Source organism: Hyla sarda, unplaced genomic scaffold (assembly GCF_029499605.1).
Source record: "Hyla sarda isolate aHylSar1 unplaced genomic scaffold, aHylSar1.hap1 scaffold_994, whole genome shotgun sequence".
Taxonomy (NCBI): domain Eukaryota; kingdom Metazoa; phylum Chordata; class Amphibia; order Anura; family Hylidae; genus Hyla; species Hyla sarda.
The window spans coordinates 42,770-62,410 of NW_026611025.1; the positions used below are offsets into that span (position 1 = coordinate 42,770).

The following is a 19,641-nucleotide window of genomic DNA, read 5'->3' on the forward strand; positions in this document are numbered from 1 at the left end:
TACCCTTCGCCTCCGGACCAAAAGGTACCTGCGAGGTTCCAGGTTCGATGTCCCTTTTCGCCGAAGCTACTAGGGGACCACAAATGCTCCCGGCATCCCCCTTGGCGTTAGCCAAGGTATCTGCCCGCAGAGCCGATTACGGTAGGTACCCTGCCAAAGCAGGAGTACCCGGGGTGTTTGCAGGGAGGTGCGGAACCTAATGGCCACACACACCTCCCCTAGACCGCCAGGAGGGACACCCAGAAGGGCTACCGCATCCTGACCAATCCTGTGAACACACAACACGCAAAAAGTGACACAGTGAGACAAAAAAGAAATAAATAAGTGAATGTGTGCAGATATACTGCCCGGACATCCGGCCGGATCTATAAAAATTTCTCTGATCCTAGCCAGAAGGCCGGGAATCAAGAGGTGAGTGCCACAAGGTGAAGAGATTATGGTGCCCGTGCTTCAACTCAGTGAGTCTATTCTCCCAGTGAGTTTCGGCACCTCGGGGTCACCACTCCCCGAGGCACAAAAGTACCTCGGCTCTAGACCCTCTCAGCCTCATGGCGAGACCCGGAGGGAACAGGTCACATCGGGGCAGCCGTCGAGCTGATTCCTCAGAACCAGCCCCGGAAAGCCCTGGTACACCTGCATCCTCCATGCAGCACCCATCCCCACCAGCATGAAAACTGATAAGAACAGATACTACACTTGATCTTAGCCAAAAGGCCGAGAAGCGATAACCGTGAAAGGGGCGGGCCCAACAAGGTCCCCTTCATGGGCACTATCACTGCTTGCTGTCAGGGAGGCTGCCAGACAATTTTCCATGCACACTCTGGGCTGGGGGGCAGTCAACCACCAGTACACACAGCAGAACCTAAACCCATACCATTATTGCTAAGCAGCAAGACAGGGGCCCATTGCACTCCCACGGGGCCTTTTTAAATGCAATCCATAACCCGGATTTGCCAGGAACCCTTCTTACTCCTCCTACTTGCATGTGACACTGGGCTTAGGATCTGCATAGGAAACACACACACAAGCACACACCTACCTTTGTTGCCTGCAGATGCCTCCTTGGCTGTCCCCAAACGGTATCAAACCAACACCCACGGGAAGCTGTAAGCATAGAGGACATGCCTGCACCCCATTGGACTTACCTGTGTGGGTTAAATCCGGGTTATTTGACAACCTATGGCGGTGATGGTTCTGCTCAGGCAGAGCAGTGCTGATGCTCCTCATAAAGCTGTCGCTGCTGTGAAGGTTCTAGGTGACATCACAAATCCCTTTGGTTACATACACAACAAAGCTGGGTTGTTGTTGTTTACACTCTGCAAGGCCTGTGGAAGTGAGTGACATCATAGCACTGTAGTTCTGAGGGTTCAAGATGGATGCAACAATCTCCTGTTGCTTCTATGAAGGCCGTAATAGACGACATCACCAAACAGCTCCATAGTCACATACACAGCAAAGGAGAGATGTTGTTTACACCTAGTGATGTCAGTGGTATTGAGTGACATCACAGCACAGTGCTAAGGCTCCTGGGCCTGGACACAGCAGCGGCTGCAATATCTCAACGGAGAATACGTTTATATCTATGTGTGTGTGTGCGCATATATATATATATATATATATATATATATATATATATATATATATTTCTCCGCCGAAATCACTTTTAAACCCATTTCCACCTTTTTTTCCCTTCTCTTCCTCTTACTTTTTTTTCACGTTTTTTTACGTTTTTCTCCTTTTCGCCTCTTTTCTGGGCGTATTATTCTTCTTTTTCTTCTTTTTTTTCGTCTAATGCATACCCCATCAGTGCAGCAATGCTTATTCAATACCGCCAGCAGATGGAGACACTGGGGGATAATTTTCTAAGGATTTATACTGATTTTTCCTGTCTGAATTTGTCGCACAGAAAGTTGCAGGCCAAATATGTGTGACATTTCTGCGACTTTAGCTTCTAGAGCATTTTTACAACATTATACATAGGTGCTGAATACATAAAAAGCGACTGTTCAGCGACAGACAAGTCGCATCGGCTGAAAGTAGGCCAGAATGTCAGTCCATGTTGGAGCAGGTTTAGATACAGTCTAAAGCATAGATCTCAAAGTCTGTGCACAGAATTTAGCAAGGGCCTCGCACCTTCTGATGCATCAGGTAGGTGCACAATAGCATAGCCTAACCCTCTGTACTTTGGTCTATATTGATGCGGGACATAGACAGCCAGCTGATGACCAATCCATTAGTGCAATGGATGGCTGGAAGCATTTGTCTTTGCCTTTGCAATACCACAGAAGCAATGCATGGTCAATGTACAGCAATGACACACCTGTGTGAACAGCCAGGAGACCCCCCCCCATGTTATGTTACATAGTTACATAGTTAGTACGGTCGAAAAAAGACATATGTCCATCACGTTCAACCAGGGAATTAAGGGGTAGGGGTGTGGCGCGATATTGGGGAAGGGATGAGATTTTATATTTCTTCATAAGCATTAATCTTATTTTGTCAATTAGGAACATTCAGCACCCACCCGCTATCAAGGCAGCTGCCTATCATGTCATGCCCTACCTGCACAGGTGTGCTGGCTACTCAAATGATCCAATTAAGGAGGCCATTTAGTCAGCAGCAGCAGAAGTCCTGTGCCTGGACGCTCCAACAGGGGCCAGACACAAGCAGAAGCAGAAGCAGCAGAAGCAGCAGCAGCACCACCTTTTGTTTTTTGGCTGCAGCAGCAGCAAGGCCCACAGGGCTGGCTAGCTGGCTAGCCAGCAAGCAGGTAGCAATGAAAGTAGGAATCTTTCTTTTTAACCCTGTAAGGGGGTGGTGCACTGTACCCGAAGATACTGCCATATCGGGTCAATGCATAGGGCGACGGAAGCAAGCTTCGAAATCGGCCCCCGTTCTCAAAAATCCATTTAATATATGGTCCCCAGATAGGGGACGTATCAGATATTAAACTGATAAGAACAGATACTACACTTGATCTTAGCCAAAAGGCCGAGAAGCGATAACCGTGAAAGGGGCGGGCCCAACAAGGTCCCCTTCATGGGCACTATCACTGCTTGCTGTCAGGGAGGCTGCCAGACAATTTTCCATGCACACTCTGGGCTGGGGGGCAGTCAACCACCAGTACACACAGCAGAACCTAAACCCATACCATTATTGCTAAGCAGCAAGACAGGGGCCCATTGCACTCCCACGGGGCCTTTTTAAATGCAATCCATAACCCGGATTTGCCAGGAACCCTTCTTACTCCTCCTAATTGCATGTGACACTGGGCTTAGGATCTGCATAGGAAACACACACACAAGCACACACCTACCTTTGTTGCCTGCAGATGCCTCCTTGGCTGTCCCCAAACGGTATCAAACCAACACCCACGGGAAGCTGTAAGCATAGAGGACATGCCTGCACCCCATTGGACTTACCTGTGTGGGTTAAATCCGGGTTATTTGACAACCTATGGCGGTGATGGTTCTGCTCAGGCAGAGCAGTGCTGATGCTCCTCATAAAGCTGTCGCTGCTGTGAAGGTTCTAGGTGACATCACAAATCCCTTTGGTTACATACACAACAAAGCTGGGTTGTTGTTGTTTACACTCTGCAAGGCCTGTGGAAGTGAGTGACATCATAGCACTGTAGTTCTGAGGGTTCAAGATGGATGCAACAATCTCCTGTTGCTTCTATGAAGGCCGTAATAGACGACATCACCAAACAGCTCCATAGTCACATACACAGCAAAGGAGAGATGTTGTTTACACCTAGTGATGTCAGTGGTATTGAGTGACATCACAGCACAGTGCTAAGGCTCCTGGGCCTGGACACAGCAGCGGCTGCAATATCTCAACGGAGAATACGTTTATATCTATGTGTGTGTGTGCGCATATATATATATATATATATATATATATATATATATATATATATATATATTTCTCCGCCGAAATCACTTTTAAACCCATTTCCACCTTTTTTTCCCTTCTCTTCCTCTTACTTTTTTTTCACGTTTTTTTACGTTTTTCTCCTTTTCGCCTCTTTTCTGGGCGTATTATTCTTCTTTTTCTTCTTTTTTTTCGTCTAATGCATACCCCATCAGTGCAGCAATGCTTATTCAATACCGCCAGCAGATGGAGACACTGGGGGATAATTTTCTAAGGATTTATACTGATTTTTCCTGTCTGAATTTGTCGCACAGAAAGTTGCAGGCCAAATATGTGTGACATTTCTGCGACTTTAGCTTCTAGAGCATTTTTACAACATTATACATAGGTGCTGAATACATAAAAAGCGACTGTTCAGCGACAGACAAGTCGCATCGGCTGAAAGTAGGCCAGAATGTCAGTCCATGTTGGAGCAGGTTTAGATACAGTCTAAAGCATAGATCTCAAAGTCTGTGCACAGAATTTAGCAAGGGCCTCGCACCTTCTGATGCATCAGGTAGGTGCACAATAGCATAGCCTAACCCTCTGTACTTTGGTCTATATTGATGCGGGACATAGACAGCCAGCTGATGACCAATCCATTAGTGCAATGGATGGCTGGAAGCATTTGTCTTTGCCTTTGCAATACCACAGAAGCAATGCATGGTCAATGTACAGCAATGACACACCTGTGTGAACAGCCAGGAGACCCCCCCCCCCCCCCCATGTTATGTTACATAGTTACATAGTTAGTACGGTCGAAAAAAGACATATGTCCATCACGTTCAACCAGGGAATTAAGGGGTAGGGGTGTGGCGCGATATTGGGGAAGGGATGAGATTTTATATTTCTTCATAAGCATTAATCTTATTTTGTCAATTAGGAACATTCAGCACCCACCCGCTATCAAGGCAGCTGCCTATCATGTCATGCCCTACCTGCACAGGTGTGCTGGCTACTCAAATGATCCAATTAAGGAGGCCATTTAGTCAGCAGCAGCAGAAGTCCTGTGCCTGGACGCTCCAACAGGGGCCAGACACAAGCAGAAGCAGAAGCAGCAGAAGCAGCAGCAGCACCACCTTTTGTTTTTTGGCTGCAGCAGCAGCAAGGCCCACAGGGCTGGCTAGCTGGCTAGCCAGCAAGCAGGTAGCAATGAAAGTAGGAATCTTTCTTTTTAACCCTGTAAGGGGGTGGTGCACTGTACCCGAAGATACTGCCATATCGGGTCAATGCATAGGGCGACGGAAGCAAGCTTCGAAATCGGCCCCCGTTCTCAAAAATCCATTTAATATATGGTCCCCAGATAGGGGACGTATCAGATATTAAACTGATAAGAACAGATTTTTTTTTTTTGATTGAAAGAGCTTTATTTTCCGTTCAGTCATTACAAGTCGTACAATAAATTACAGTCACACAAAGCATGATAGTACAATACACAGCAAAGGTTCCCTAAGCTATACATCGCACACCATGCTACTCTAACATTCAGCTCAATCCTGCAATAGAAAGGCACAAGAGATCAAACAAAAACCAATTAATACAATCTGTGATCGGGGTAGGGGTGTGGGCGACTATGTGGGGGTAGGGAGGGGGCGGATCACAGGGCCAAACTGTTGGGCTGTATCTTCAGGGAGACATGGGAGAAGGAGAGGGGTCTTCACTCCTCTTCTTCCTCATCAACGGCCGAGCTGTCCAAGATGGAATAGTCTCTAAGCAGGTTCTTGATGAACCTGCGGCAGTCCCGGACGGACATGTTTTCCCTGTTGATCACGAGGCGGTTCCTGGCAAGCCACACTGCGTCCTTAAAACAGTTCATAAGGCGCCAGGCCTCCTGGATGGCCTCCACGTCGTGGGTCCCAGGGAACAGGCCGTAAAGCACCGAATGGTACGATAGGCAGCTCCTGGGCACTGAGTCTCTGAGTTCCTGTTCTAGGGCGTCCAACAGACCCTGTGAAAAGGGGCACTGCCAAAACACGTGGAAAGATGTTTCCTCCACGTAGGGGCAACGGGGACAGTACCGGGTCTTGCACAGGTTGCGGGCATGCATGAATGACCTGAGAGAGAGACCTCCCATGACGGCCATCCACGACAAGTCCTTGTGTCCATTGGTAAGCCGCTTTGAGGCCACATTGTTCCAAACTGTCTCTGCAGTGGCTGCGGGGAGTCCCGGAACCAGCTCGGTCGAGTCCTTAGCTCGGATGAGCTTGTGGATTGTCTTTGGCTTCCATAGGTCTGGTTTCAGTCCTTCCAGCTGGTGCTCCCTCACAAACCGGACAACATCCCCATAGAACCAGGGAGTGTTCCAGTTGTAAGGGATGGAGCTGTCCCACTTGTCCCAGCCCAGCTGTCTCCAGAGGGGCATGAGAAGCAAGCGAGACATGGACCTGCCCGCTGAGCCAGTCTTTTCTACAAGAGTCCGCTGCACCGTGACACATGCAAAGGAGGCCCTCAGCAGAGCGGGGATGTCGGGTATTCCCTTCCCACCCTTGCGGGGTTCCTTGTACATCACGGTCCTCTTGACTCTGTCCATTTTGCCCCAGATGAAGCCAAACACTGTCCGGGTGATGGCCTTGCAAACGGTGGTATGGGGAGGCCAGGCCTGTGCGGTATATTGGAGCACAGGCAAAACTTCACTCCGCAGGACAAGTGCCTTGCCTTCCATCGTGAGCTTTCTGGAGCTCCACAGTCCGATCTTTGAGTTTATCCTTCCTAGTCGGTCTTGCCAAGACTTAAGGGCCGCTCCTTCCTTCCCGAACCAGACTCCAAGAATTTGAATGAAGTCCGGCTTAACGGCAAAGGGGAAGGGGGCGGAAGAAGCCAGGTGCCATTCCCCGAAGAGCATGGCCTCCGACTTCCCGCAGTTGACTTTTGCCCCCGAAGCTCTGCCGAAGTCCTCGCAGGTCTGGACGAGTGCAGTCACCGAACGCTGGTCAGCGCAGAAGACGGTCACGTCGTCCATGTAGAGCGAGCACTTGACCTCGTGGCGATCTGGTCCTGGTGCGGTGATCCCTCTGATCTCTCCATTCTGCCGGATAGTCTCAGCGAAGAGCTCTATAACACAAACAAAAAGGAGAGGTGAAAGAGGGCAGCCTTGTCTAACCCCTGAAAGAATAGGAAAGGGGTCAGTCTTCCAGCCGTTCACCAACACCGTGCTGTAAATGTCAAAATACATAACGTTAACAAAAGAGCAAAACATCTTCCCCAGACCCAGCCTGCGCAAAACCCTGTCCATGAATGCGTGGGAGACACGGTCGAACGCCTTCTCCTGATCTAAGCTGACCAGGGCGGCGCGGCCCCCGCGGTCCTGGATGTAATGGACCGTGTCTCTCACAAGGGCAAGGCTGTCGGCAATCCTGCGGCCAGGAATGCTGCAGGTCTGGTCCGGATGGACGATCTGCCCCATGACAGGTTTCAGCCTGTTGGCCAGCACCTTGGCGAGGATCTTGTAGTCCACGTTCAGGAGAGAGATGGGACGCCAGTTTTTCAGGTCACATCTCTCCCCCTTCCGCTTATACAAGATCGTGATCATCCCTTCCCTCAACGACGGAGGCATTCTGCCCCCCACCACCATCTCCTCGTACACCTCCAACAGGTCCGGACAGATCAGGTCACCCAGCGCTACGTAGAGCTCGGCCGGGAGACCGTCACTGCCCGGGGTCCTGCCGGGCTTAAAGGATTTAGCGGCAGAGAGCAGCTCCCCCACCGTCAAGGGATAGTCCATAGCCGCCGCACCTGCGGGATCAACAACGTTAGTGACACCTGACAGGAACCTCTCGGCGGCTTCGGGGTCGGATGACTTGGGGGCGTAGAGGTTGCTGTAGAAGTCGTGGACGACCCCCATCACTTCCTCCTTGCCGCTCCTCATGTGTCCGGTCTCATCTCGTAGCTCAGTCAGGGGCGTGTGGCCGGCATGGAGCTTCCTGAAAAAGAAAGAGTTACATTTCTCACCCTTCTCCAGGTTCTCCACCTTGGAACGAAAGACGATTCGCTTGGATTCCTCCTCAAAGTGCCTTTTCAAGCTCTTTTTGGTCTCCTCCAGCTCCTCCCTGACGTCCCAGCCACACTGGAGCAGGTCCTGCAGGGACCGCAGCTCGCGCTGCAGTTTCCTCAAGTCCCACTTCTTCGCACACGCCTGTTGTCTGCCTTTTGCCTGAAAGAAACAACGGAATTCGACTTTAACATATTCCCACCAATCGCTGATGCACTTGAACAGACATTTGTCATTTCGCCATACAAGGTAAGCATCCCTAAGTTCCTCCATGACCTCCCTCTGCTCCAACAGGGCACAATTCAACTTCCAGGAGCCCGGGCCAGGTGGGAATCCATGGCCCAGAGTCCCCCGGAATCGAATGGCCCTGTGGTCAGAGAAGAAGCAGGGGACCATAGAGTACGACACCTTTCTGACTGCTCTCGAAGTGAAGATGAAGTCTATCCGAGAACGGAGCGAGCCATCGGGGCGGCTCCACGTATAGTTTACGGAGCCGTTCCCGATGGACCCGACAACGTCCTGCAAGGATGCCTCCGTCACCATCTCAATCAGCAGTTTAGACGTCACGTCCAGGTTGGCGGATGTGCCAGAACTGCGCCCGTCCACCTCAATGGGGCAGTTGAAGTCACCACCCAACACTACTGCTCTAGTGGTGGCGAGTTCAGCCCGCAGGGCCTGGAGAACCTCCAGTCGGACATCCCTCTCAGGGGAGGCATACACGTTGATGAGCCGCACGGGCTCACCCGCCCAGGAACCGTCTGCGACAAGAAGTCTGCCACAGACGAGCTCCCGGACGGAATCAAGTGCAAAGTTACCTCCCCTGATCAGGATGGCCACCCCCGCAGACCTATTGTCGCCCCCACCAGACCAGTAGGAAGGGCCGTGAGGCCACTGCCTGGCCAGATGGTTGTAAGACCTAGAAGCAGACAAAGCACATTCCTGCAACATGTAAACATCACACCTCTGGGAATCTAAGAACGTAAGAACAGTCTGAAATCTAAACCAAGCTCTAATACTCCTCACATTAATGCAGAAGATGTTGAGATCAGCCATGGGAATAAAAAGAGAGGTTAGTTCTGATACTAGTTACCAGTCTGGTCGGACGGGTCCTCTTCTCTGGCGCCTGTCGGCTCGTGTGGCTTCTCGTAGCGCCCTTCCAAGAACTCGTCGTAGACCGTGTTGGACGGAGTGTCCAGGATTTTCTTAACCTCTGGGTCCTGCAGCAGCTCCTCCATAGATTGAGCTTGGACTGGCTCTGCTTGGACCTGCTCCACTTGGGCCTGCTCCATCACCTCCTCTCCTTCTGAAGCCTCAAGGCTCTCGCAGACCTGCTCCATCTCCTCCTCCTCATCTGAAGCTTGAGGGGTCTCGCAGGTCTCGATTATCTTTCTTTTGTGGGACTCTTCTGATACGTTGTCCCTTCCTTTCCTCTTCCTCTGTATGGTACCTGGGGGAGGAAGCACAGGAAAGTCCTCCGAAGGGCGGGCACCAGCAGCTGGAGGGGGGTTAGGTGCTGCTGGGCCAGGAGAGAAAGGAGGCTGGGTGGGGCGGGGGGCAGGAGAGAGTGCCCGGGCAGGGGAGGACGGGGCAGGGGTGGGCCGGGCAGGGGAGGACGGGGCAGGGGTGGGCCGGGCAGGGGAGGACGGGGCAGGGGTGGGCCGGGGTGGGGTACGGGGGGCAGGGGTGGGCCGGGGTGGGGTACGGGGGGCAGGGGTGGGCCGGGATGGGGCAGGAGGGGCGGGGGTGGGACGGGATGGGGCAGGAGGGGCGGGGGTGGGACGGGATGGGGCAGGAGGGGCAGGGGTGGGACGGGATGGGGCAGGGGTGGGGCGGGATGGGGCAGGGGTGGGGCGGGGTGGGGCAGGAGATGGGGCGGGAGGGGCAGGGGATGGGGCGGGAGGGGCAGGGGATGGGGCAGGAGGGGCAGGGGAGGGGCGGGACGGGGCAGGGGTGGTGGCTTTCGCCTTCTTACCCTCCTTGGTCGGCTTGGCCATCCGTGGTGTTGGCTCCGGAGCTGGGGCTGGCTTCGGTGCTCTCGCTGCCACAGATGCCCATGTTCTCTCCCTCTGGGGGCAGTCCTTGTAGCTGTGGGCTGCCAGTCCGCAGAGGTTGCAGGTCTTGCTCTTGGGGCAGTCCTTGGTCGTGTGACCTGTCACACGGCAATACCTGCAGGCATCCTCCGTACAGTCCTTGCCCTCGTGGCCCATCTTGCCACATCTCCTGCAGGTCTGCGGCATGTCCGGGTAGAAGATAAGTCCTGTGGAGTTGCCCAAGGAAAATGTCGTTGGCAGGTGCTGTAGTCCGTCTGGAGAAGCAGGGTTCTTGTTGAGTCTGACGACCACAGACCACTTGCAGGTCCAGTATCCGAGTGAGTTCAGGATGCGGGTGGGCTCCCTCACCACGGTGCAGAAGCGCTTCAGGAAGGTCGAGATGTCCGTGCCTGGGGTGTGTGGGTTCCGCATTGAGACCGTCACCCGCCTCTCCTCTCTTTGAATAAGGCAGTTGCCCACAAAGCGAGAGAAAGGGGATTCGGGACTCGCCGCTTTCACCACCTCCCAGTATCTTCTACAGGTCCCAATGGTGGCAAAGGTGATGTAGAAGATTCCCGAAAAGAAGGTTGCTATTCCCAGGGTGTCAGCCGTGGGGAAGCCTTGATCCGCCAGCATCTTCTTGCAGAACACGTCGTGGGACATGTCCGGCACCCTTCCGTCCACGGGCTTGAGCTTCAAGGCAACAGTCTGCCTCATCCAGGGCTCCAGGGTTGGAGCTTCCAGGTTAGGAATTCTGCCGCCCTTCTGCCTTGCCGTGGTGGAGGTTGAAGCTTGCTGTGGTTGGGGCTGGACCTCCAGGCCTTGCCCTGCAGCCTCCTGGGTGGACTTGCTGGTTGAGGCCATGGCTTCTTCCAGCAGGCTCTTTTCCGCTTCCTTGCTTGCTTGTGGAGAGAGGCTTCGCAAAGTCTTCTTTCCCGGGTGGGAGGAGCTATGCAGATCCGGTCCCGGTGGGAGGAGCTATGCAAATCCTTCTCCAGAGGCAGCGAGTTTCTTCGAAAAGATTCTGCGCCGCCTTCTAGAGCATTTTTACAACATTATACATAGGTGCTGAATACATAAAAAGCGACTGTTCAGCGACAGACAAGTCGCATCGGCTGAAAGTAGGCCAGAATGTCAGTCCATGTTGGAGCAGGTTTAGATACAGTCTAAAGTATAGATCTCAAAGTCTGTGCACAGAATTTAGCAAGGGCCTCGCACCTTCTGATGCATCAGGTAGGTGCACAATAGCATAGCCTAACCCTCTGTACTTTGGTCTATATTGATGCGGGACATAGACAGCCAGCTGATGACCAATCCATTAGTGCAATGGATGGCTGCAAGCATTTGTCTTTGCCTTTGCAATACCACAGAAGCAATGCATGGTCAATGTACAGCAATGACACACCTGTGTGAACAGCCAGGAGACCCCCCCCATGTTATGTTACATAGTTACATAGTTAGTACGGTCGAAAAAAGACATATGTCCATCAAGTTCAACCAGGGAATTAAGGGGTAGGGGTGTGGCGCGATATTGGGGAAGGGATGAGATTTTATATTTCTTCATAAGCATTAATCTTATTTTGTCAATTAGGAACATTCAGCACCCACCCGCTATCAAGGCAGCTGCCTATCATGTCATGCCCTACCTGCACAGGTGTGCTGGCTACTCAAATGATCCAATTAAGGAGGCCATTTAGTCAGCAGCAGCAGAAGTCCTGTGCCTGGACGCTCCAACAGGGGCCAGACACAAGCAGAAGCAGCAGCAGCACCACCTTTTGTTTTTTGGCTGCAGCAGCAGCAAGGCCCACAGGGCTGGCTAGCTGGCTAGCCAGCAAGCAGGTAGCAATGAAAGTAGGAATCTTTCTTTTTAACCCTGTAAGGGGGTGGTGCACTGTACCCGAAGATACTGCCATATCGGGTCAATGCATAGGGCGACGGAAGCAAGCTTCGAAATCGGCCCCCGTTCTCAAAAATCCATTTAATATATGGTCCCCAGATAGGGGACGTATCAGATATTAAACTGATAAGAACAGATACTACACTTGATCTTAGCCAAAAGGCCGAGAAGCGATAACCGTGAAAGGGGCGGGCCCAACAAGGTCCCCTTCATGGGCACTATCACTGCTTGCTGTCAGGGAGGCTGCCAGACAATTTTCCATGCACACTCTGGGCTGGGGGGCAGTCAACCACCAGTACACACAGCAGAACCTAAACCCATACCATTATTGCTAAGCAGCAAGACAGGGGCCCATTGCACTCCCACGGGGCCTTTTTAAATGCAATCCATAACCCGGATTTGCCAGGAACCCTTCTTACTCCTCCTACTTGCATGTGACACTGGGCTTAGGATCTGCATAGGAAACACACACACAAGCACACACCTACCTTTGTTGCCTGCAGATGCCTCCTTGGCTGTCCCCAAACGGTATCAAACCAACACCCACGGGAAGCTGTAAGCATAGAGGACATGCCTGCACCCCATTGGACTTACCTGTGTGGGTTAAATCCGGGTTATTTGACAACCTATGGCGGTGATGGTTCTGCTCAGGCAGAGCAGTGCTGATGCTCCTCATAAAGCTGTCGCTGCTGTGAAGGTTCTAGGTGACATCACAAATCCCTTTGGTTACATACACAACAAAGCTGGGTTGTTGTTGTTTACACTCTGCAAGGCCTGTGGAAGTGAGTGACATCATAGCACTGTAGTTCTGAGGGTTCTAGATGGATGCAACAATCTCCTGTTGCTTCTATGAAGGCCGTAATAGACGACATCACCAAACAGCTCCATAGTCACATACACAGCAAAGGAGAGATGTTGTTTACACCTAGTGATGTCAGTGGTATTGAGTGACATCACAGCACAGTGCTAAGGCTCCTGGGCCTGGACACAGCAGCGGCTGCAATATCTCAACGGAGAATACGTTTATATCTATGTGTGTGTGTGCGCATATATATATATATATATATATATATATATATATATATATATATATATTTCTCCGCCGAAATCACTTTTAAACCCATTTCCACCTTTTTTTCCCTTCTCTTCCTCTTACTTTTTTTTCACGTTTTTTTACGTTTTTCTCCTTTTCGCCTCTTTTCTGGGCGTATTATTCTTCTTTTTCTTCTTTTTTTTCGTCTAATGCATACCCCATCAGTGCAGCAATGCTTATTCAATACCGCCAGCAGATGGAGACACTGGGGGATAATTTTCTAAGGATTTATACTGATTTTTCCTGTCTGAATTTGTCGCACAGAAAGTTGCAGGCCAAATATGTGTGACATTTCTGCGACTTTAGCTTCTAGAGCATTTTTACAACATTATACATAGGTGCTGAATACATAAAAAGCGACTGTTCAGCGACAGACAAGTCGCATCGGCTGAAAGTAGGCCAGAATGTCAGTCCATGTTGGAGCAGGTTTAGATACAGTCTAAAGCATAGATCTCAAAGTCTGTGCACAGAATTTAGCAAGGGCCTCGCACCTTCTGATGCATCAGGTAGGTGCACAATAGCATAGCCTAACCCTCTGTACTTTGGTCTATATTGATGCGGGACATAGACAGCCAGCTGATGACCAATCCATTAGTGCAATGGATGGCTGGAAGCATTTGTCTTTGCCTTTGCAATACCACAGAAGCAATGCATGGTCAATGTACAGCAATGACACACCTGTGTGAACAGCCAGGAGACCCCCCCCCCCATGTTATGTTACATAGTTACATAGTTAGTACGGTCGAAAAAAGACATATGTCCATCACGTTCAACCAGGGAATTAAGGGGTAGGGGTGTGGCGCGATATTGGGGAAGGGATGAGATTTTATATTTCTTCATAAGCATTAATCTTATTTTGTCAATTAGGAACATTCAGCACCCACCCGCTATCAAGGCAGCTGCCTATCATGTCATGCCCTACCTGCACAGGTGTGCTGGCTACTCAAATGATCCAATTAAGGAGGCCATTTAGTCAGCAGCAGCAGAAGTCCTGTGCCTGGACGCTCCAACAGGGGCCAGACACAAGCAGAAGCAGAAGCAGCAGAAGCAGCAGCAGCACCACCTTTTGTTTTTTGGCTGCAGCAGCAGCAAGGCCCACAGGGCTGGCTAGCTGGCTAGCCAGCAAGCAGGTAGCAATGAAAGTAGGAATCTTTCTTTTTAACCCTGTAAGGGGGTGGTGCACTGTACCCGAAGATACTGCCATATCGGGTCAATGCATAGGGCGACGGAAGCAAGCTTCGAAATCGGCCCCCGTTCTCAAAAATCCATTTAATATATGGTCCCCAGATAGGGGACGTATCAGATATTAAACTGATAAGAACAGATTTTTTTTTTTTTTTTTTTTTTTAAACCTTCAGGTTTGGACATTAAAACATCAAAATCCAACTCCATACTTCGTCACTTAGACTTTCTGAAGTAAAGTCCAACTCATCATTAGGTCTTTCTTTTTATTTTCAATTTCAAACAAACATAAATACCATCACCAATTACAAACTTACAAGATATCTCCATTTCAAAAACTTCCATATCCCCTCAGCATCCTTATCCCCCAAATTCTTCCTATCACACAAATAAACAACATATAACCTATCTAGAATCAACTTAATACAACCCTCCACCGACACGTTTTTTCTTTTGAATACACATAAATTCCTAACATCCCAAAGTACTTCTTTAATAATGGCAAGCAACACAAAAAAAACCCTTTCCTTATCTCTCCCTACCATACTAAGTCCAAACATAACCACATCATACGACATATACCTTATACCAGTCAATTCTTTAAACAGCAAACTCATCCCTTTCCACACACCTTGCGCCATTTCACAATTCCAAAATACATGCATCACACTCTCAATCCCATCACACCCATCTCTTGGACACCTCTCATACCTTCCAATCCCTCTATTTCTTTGAAATTCTCTTACCGGTAACGCACCATGCAAACTCTGCCATACTATCTCACGTTGTCTATTTGTTACTCCAACAGTCATTATACTCTTCCACACTCTCCCCACATCTACAGCTCTCACCATATTAATTGAACATTCAACTTCGTCTTTTTTAATGTACCCAATCATACTCTTTTTACTCACAAACACTTCTGGACCCACACCAATCAACCTATAATTCTCCAAAAATTTCACCACATATACATACCAACTAGGACACACAAAAGCATAAGGCACTCTCAAATCTCTTTCCAACCAACCCAATTTACATAACACACTGCCACCCAAATATCTCACCATACATGCACAACTCTTTTCACCTCCCATCATTCTTTTCAAAGCAAAAACAATATTCACACCCAGATACACATCAACATTCGGAAAGTCCATTCCTCCATTTTTACCATCTTTCATTACAATCTCTCTCTTAACTCTTTCCATCTTTGTACCCCACAAAAACACAAATAACATTCTTTTCACCTTTCGCAAAACCATATAACTTGGCGGAAACACAACAGCAACATATAACAGTATTGGCAAAATCACACTCTTCACTATCATAACCTTACCAACCATTGACAACTCTCTCAACCTCCAAAAATTCAATTTCTTTTGCACTCTCTTCCCCACATCCTCCCAACTATTTCTACCATCCAACCGTTCATCCATCTTCACCCCCAACACCTGAATAGGCCCTTCCACCCCTTCCATACCAACATCCTCACTCTGAGTCACACCACCAAAACATTTATATTCACTCTTTCCCCAATTGACCTTAAAACCAGACGCACCACAAAACAGACTTACCAATAACTTGGATCTTCTTACAGCCGCAACAGATTCACTTACCACACATACATCATCCATATAAGCCAACACTTTAACCTCTTTACCACGACCCCCCGGAACTCTCACACCTCTCACACATTTATCCTTACGCAATAATTCTAATAATGGTTCCATAGCACAAATAAAAGCAATAGGTGACAAGGGACATCCCTGTCTCACCCCTGAACATACTTTAATCTCCTCAGTCATCCATCCATTAATCAGAATCTTACTATACACTTCCTTATACAACATTCTCACAATATTCACAAAATCACCTGGAAACCCCATTTTAACTAGCACCTTAAACAAAAACCCATGCGACAAACGGTCAAAAGCTTTTTCAAAATCAATTGACAACACACGAACCACCTGCTTTCTACACATACCATCCCACAATATATCTCTCAACAAACACAAATTCTCACTAATTCTTCTTCCTGGCACACCACACACTTGCTCCTCCCCAATCACTTGCTCTATCACGTCCCTCATTCTATTTGTAATCAGCTTTGCAAATATTTTATAATCCACATTCAACAAAGTTATCGGCCTCCAATTCCTTACATCATTCACATCCCCTTTCTTATAAATCAAAACCACTATCCCACTCTTCATACTTTCCACCAATCTTCCATTAGCCCACATATACTTAAAGATACTCTCCATATCATCCTTCAGTACATCCCACAATTTCACATAAAACTCAGCCGGCAACCCATCCTCTCCAGGAGTCTTATTTTTAGCCATACTATCAACCGTCCTTTTAATTTCTTCCATTCCAATCTCTCTCATTAAACTCTCATACTCATTACAATCTACCTTCTTATCAATCACTTCCAGCACTTCCTCAGCCAAACCCCTATCACACTGTTTGACTGCATATAAGTCCTCATAAAACTCTTTCACCACATTCAGTACAGCTTTGCCTCTCACCAAACCACCATCCTTATCATACACACTCACTAAATCATCCTTTCTCCCAATCACTTTCTTAAAAAAATATCTTGAACACTTTTCATCCTTCTCCAATTTGTCCACTTTTGCTCGGTACATTAACTCTTTTCCTCTTTCATTCAACCAATCCTTTATATCTCTTTTCACAGCATCAATCTTACCATCCACTCTCCATCCCTTCTTTTTCAACTTAATGAGAAACCCCAACCTTTTATTCAGCCATTCATACTTCTTTCTTTCCCTAGCTTTCCTTTTATAACCTTCCCTCTTGAAAAAAACCTTAGTTCTTTCTTTAACCCACTCCCACCAACACAATAAATCCAAAAATTCTTTTTTCTTCTCACACCATAACTTATACTTCTTAATATACCTATCATATACCTCCTTTTCATCCAACAGTTTCACATTAAGCTTCCAGTAACCCCTCCCACTTATGCAAATCTCATCCAACACCAAACCACAACTCACACGCTCATGATCAGAATAAATCACTCTCTCTTGCTTATACCACATACATCCTATCATTTTGGACACAAAACACATATCTAATCTTGACTCACTCCTTCCACTCTCAGCATGATATGTTGCTAACACAGGATTCACACCACACACTTCAACCACATCTCTTAACTTGAAATCACTCACCATACTCTTAAGCATATTTCCAGAAACATCCGCATCCCTCCCAATCTCACAGTTGAAATCACCTACTAACAACACTGGTTCCTTCCCAGACAAAAACCCCTTAATTATTTCAAACAAACCCACCCTCTCCTCCTTATTCACAGGTGCATAAACATTAATTAACTTAAACTTAAACCCATGTAACCCAACCTCCACCAACACACACCTTCCTTCCCTTAACACCATTTGACTACAAACTTTAAACTTATTATTCCTAAACAAAACCCCAACTCCATCATTTCTATTTACATTAGAGCAAGACCACACTGCTGGTCCATATCTCCACTCCTCCTTTTTTGGAGGAAAATCCAATCCACATTCCTGTAGACAAATTATGTCATTATTAGTTCCTGCCAATTCCTCCAGAATGGCCGCTCTTCTATTCTTATTTTTAAAGACTCTAACATTTGACAAACTAACCGAAAAAGACATATCAAATCAAATAACAACCCATAGGAAGAAAAAACCTAGAAGAGAGTTAATGAACTTTACGGCTCAGTGTCGAGGGAGAAGTTTCTTCTCCAATGCATTTATCCATTTCACCCTCAGATATTGCGGCAAAACGATTACTCGTCTCCACCACCGTCTGCTCCATCTTTTCACCACTGGCACCTCTCGCCGCCTTCCGTGGGGGACGAAAAAGATCTTCCTCTCTCTCTTTAGCACTTTCCTCTTCTGAATTCGACCATTCAACTTTTTGAGTGCCAGACACCTGAGGACTAGGCACCTCTTCAATTCTCACCTCCTCCTCCATCTCCTCTTCAATCTCCTCCTGCACCTTCTCTTCCACCACCGTTGCTTTCTCAATAATGCTAGCAATCACACTCTTTTCTGCCATGTCTGCCTTTGCCTTTTCCCTTTTTTTAATTGCCAAATCTTTTCTGGCCTCTTTCTCCTTCTCCCTCTTAGCCACCTCCGGACAATTTCTATACACATGTCCAACAAGGCCACAAAGATCACAAGTTCTGGGCTGTGGACAAGCTCCCGCCTCATGCCCTGGCATTTTACAATTTCGGCACTTCTTATTACCTGGACAAGCCTCTTTAACATGTCCAAACAGCAAACAATCACGGCAAAACAATGGCTGGCCATAATAATAGACATAACCCCGGTTTCCAGCGATTGAAAAATTGGCCGGTGGGTGTTTCACTCCACCAATGCTCCCAGGATCCAGCTTCAGTTTTACAAAGAACTTCCATGTGCCATTAAACACACCCAAACTACTAGTTTGCTTCACTCCCCCTTGGACACTTTCACAGTAGATACTTAGAAAGTTCTTAATCATATCCGGGTCTAAGAACGGATTGTACATATGTACAAACAGAGTCTTCACTCCCATCTCAAACAGAGGGAAAAACTTTACATTTTCCAAGACAGAGTTATTGGCATTTCTTTTCAAACATTCATAGAAGTTCTGGCAATCAGCTTCATAGATGAAGGACACATCATATATTCCTTGCTTCCTATTCTCTTGCACACAGAACAAACTATCCATGCCAAAACCGCCCAATTTCTCCACAAGTTCATGTCCAATGTACTCAATCCGATTCTTACCCCGGTCAGAAGTTTCCACCACAAAACGTACAGTCTTCTCAATCGCAGGGAGGTATTCCTTTCCAGCCATTATTCTTCTCTTGTCTGTCGATTCCACAGTAAGATCACCACTCCGGATTCCTGCTCAGCAGAACACCCGCACCCCTGACCCAGACCAAGTTTACACTTGATCGGAGCCAAAAGGCCGAGAAGCGATAACCGTGAAAGGGGCGGGCCCAACAAGGTCCCCTTCATGGGCACTATCACTGCTTGCTGTCAGGGAGGCTGCCAGACAATTTTCCATGCACACTCTGGGCTGGGGGGCAGTCAACCACCAGTACACACAGCAGAACCTAAACCCATACCATTATTGCTAAGCAGCAAGACAGGGGCCCATTGCACTCCCACGGGGCCTTTTTAAATGCAATCCATAACCCGGATTTGCCAGGAACCCTTCTTACTCCTCCTACTTGCATGTGACACTGGGCTTAGGATCTGCATAGGAAACACACACACAAGCACACACCTACCTTTGTTGCCTGCAGATGCCTCCTTGGCTGTCCCCAAACGGTATCAAACCAACACCCACGGGAAGCTGTAAGCATAGAGGACATGCCTGCACCCCATTGGACTTACCTGTGTGGGTTAAATCCGGGTTATTTGACAACCTATGGCGGTGATGGTTCTGCTCAGGCAGAGCAGTGCTGATGCTCCTCATAAAGCTGTCGCTGCTGTGAAGGTTCTAGGTGACATCACAAATCCCTTTG

General features: G+C 48.4%; 3 non-coding genes and 2 pseudogenes across 3 annotated transcripts; all 5 read right to left on the minus strand.

Annotated features, from left to right (window-relative positions):
* Positions 1–566: 566 nt before the first annotated feature.
* Positions 567–726, minus strand: LOC130351717 (U2 spliceosomal RNA; annotated as a pseudogene).
* Positions 727–2,812: 2,086 nt separating this feature from the next.
* On the minus strand, positions 2,813–3,003 carry LOC130351734 (U2 spliceosomal RNA). The gene has a single exon (XR_008888298.1). It is a non-coding gene; the product is annotated as a U2 spliceosomal RNA (small nuclear RNA).
* Positions 3,004–5,100: 2,097 nt separating this feature from the next.
* LOC130351767 (U2 spliceosomal RNA) lies at positions 5,101–5,280 on the minus strand (annotated as a pseudogene).
* Positions 5,281–11,811: 6,531 nt separating this feature from the next.
* Positions 11,812–12,002, minus strand: LOC130351735 (U2 spliceosomal RNA). The gene has a single exon (XR_008888299.1). It is a non-coding gene; the product is annotated as a U2 spliceosomal RNA (small nuclear RNA).
* A 2,090-nt stretch (positions 12,003–14,092) lies between these two features.
* Positions 14,093–14,275, minus strand: LOC130351776 (U2 spliceosomal RNA). The gene has a single exon (XR_008888330.1). It is a non-coding gene; the product is annotated as a U2 spliceosomal RNA (small nuclear RNA).
* Positions 14,276–19,641: the final 5,366 nt, after the last annotated feature.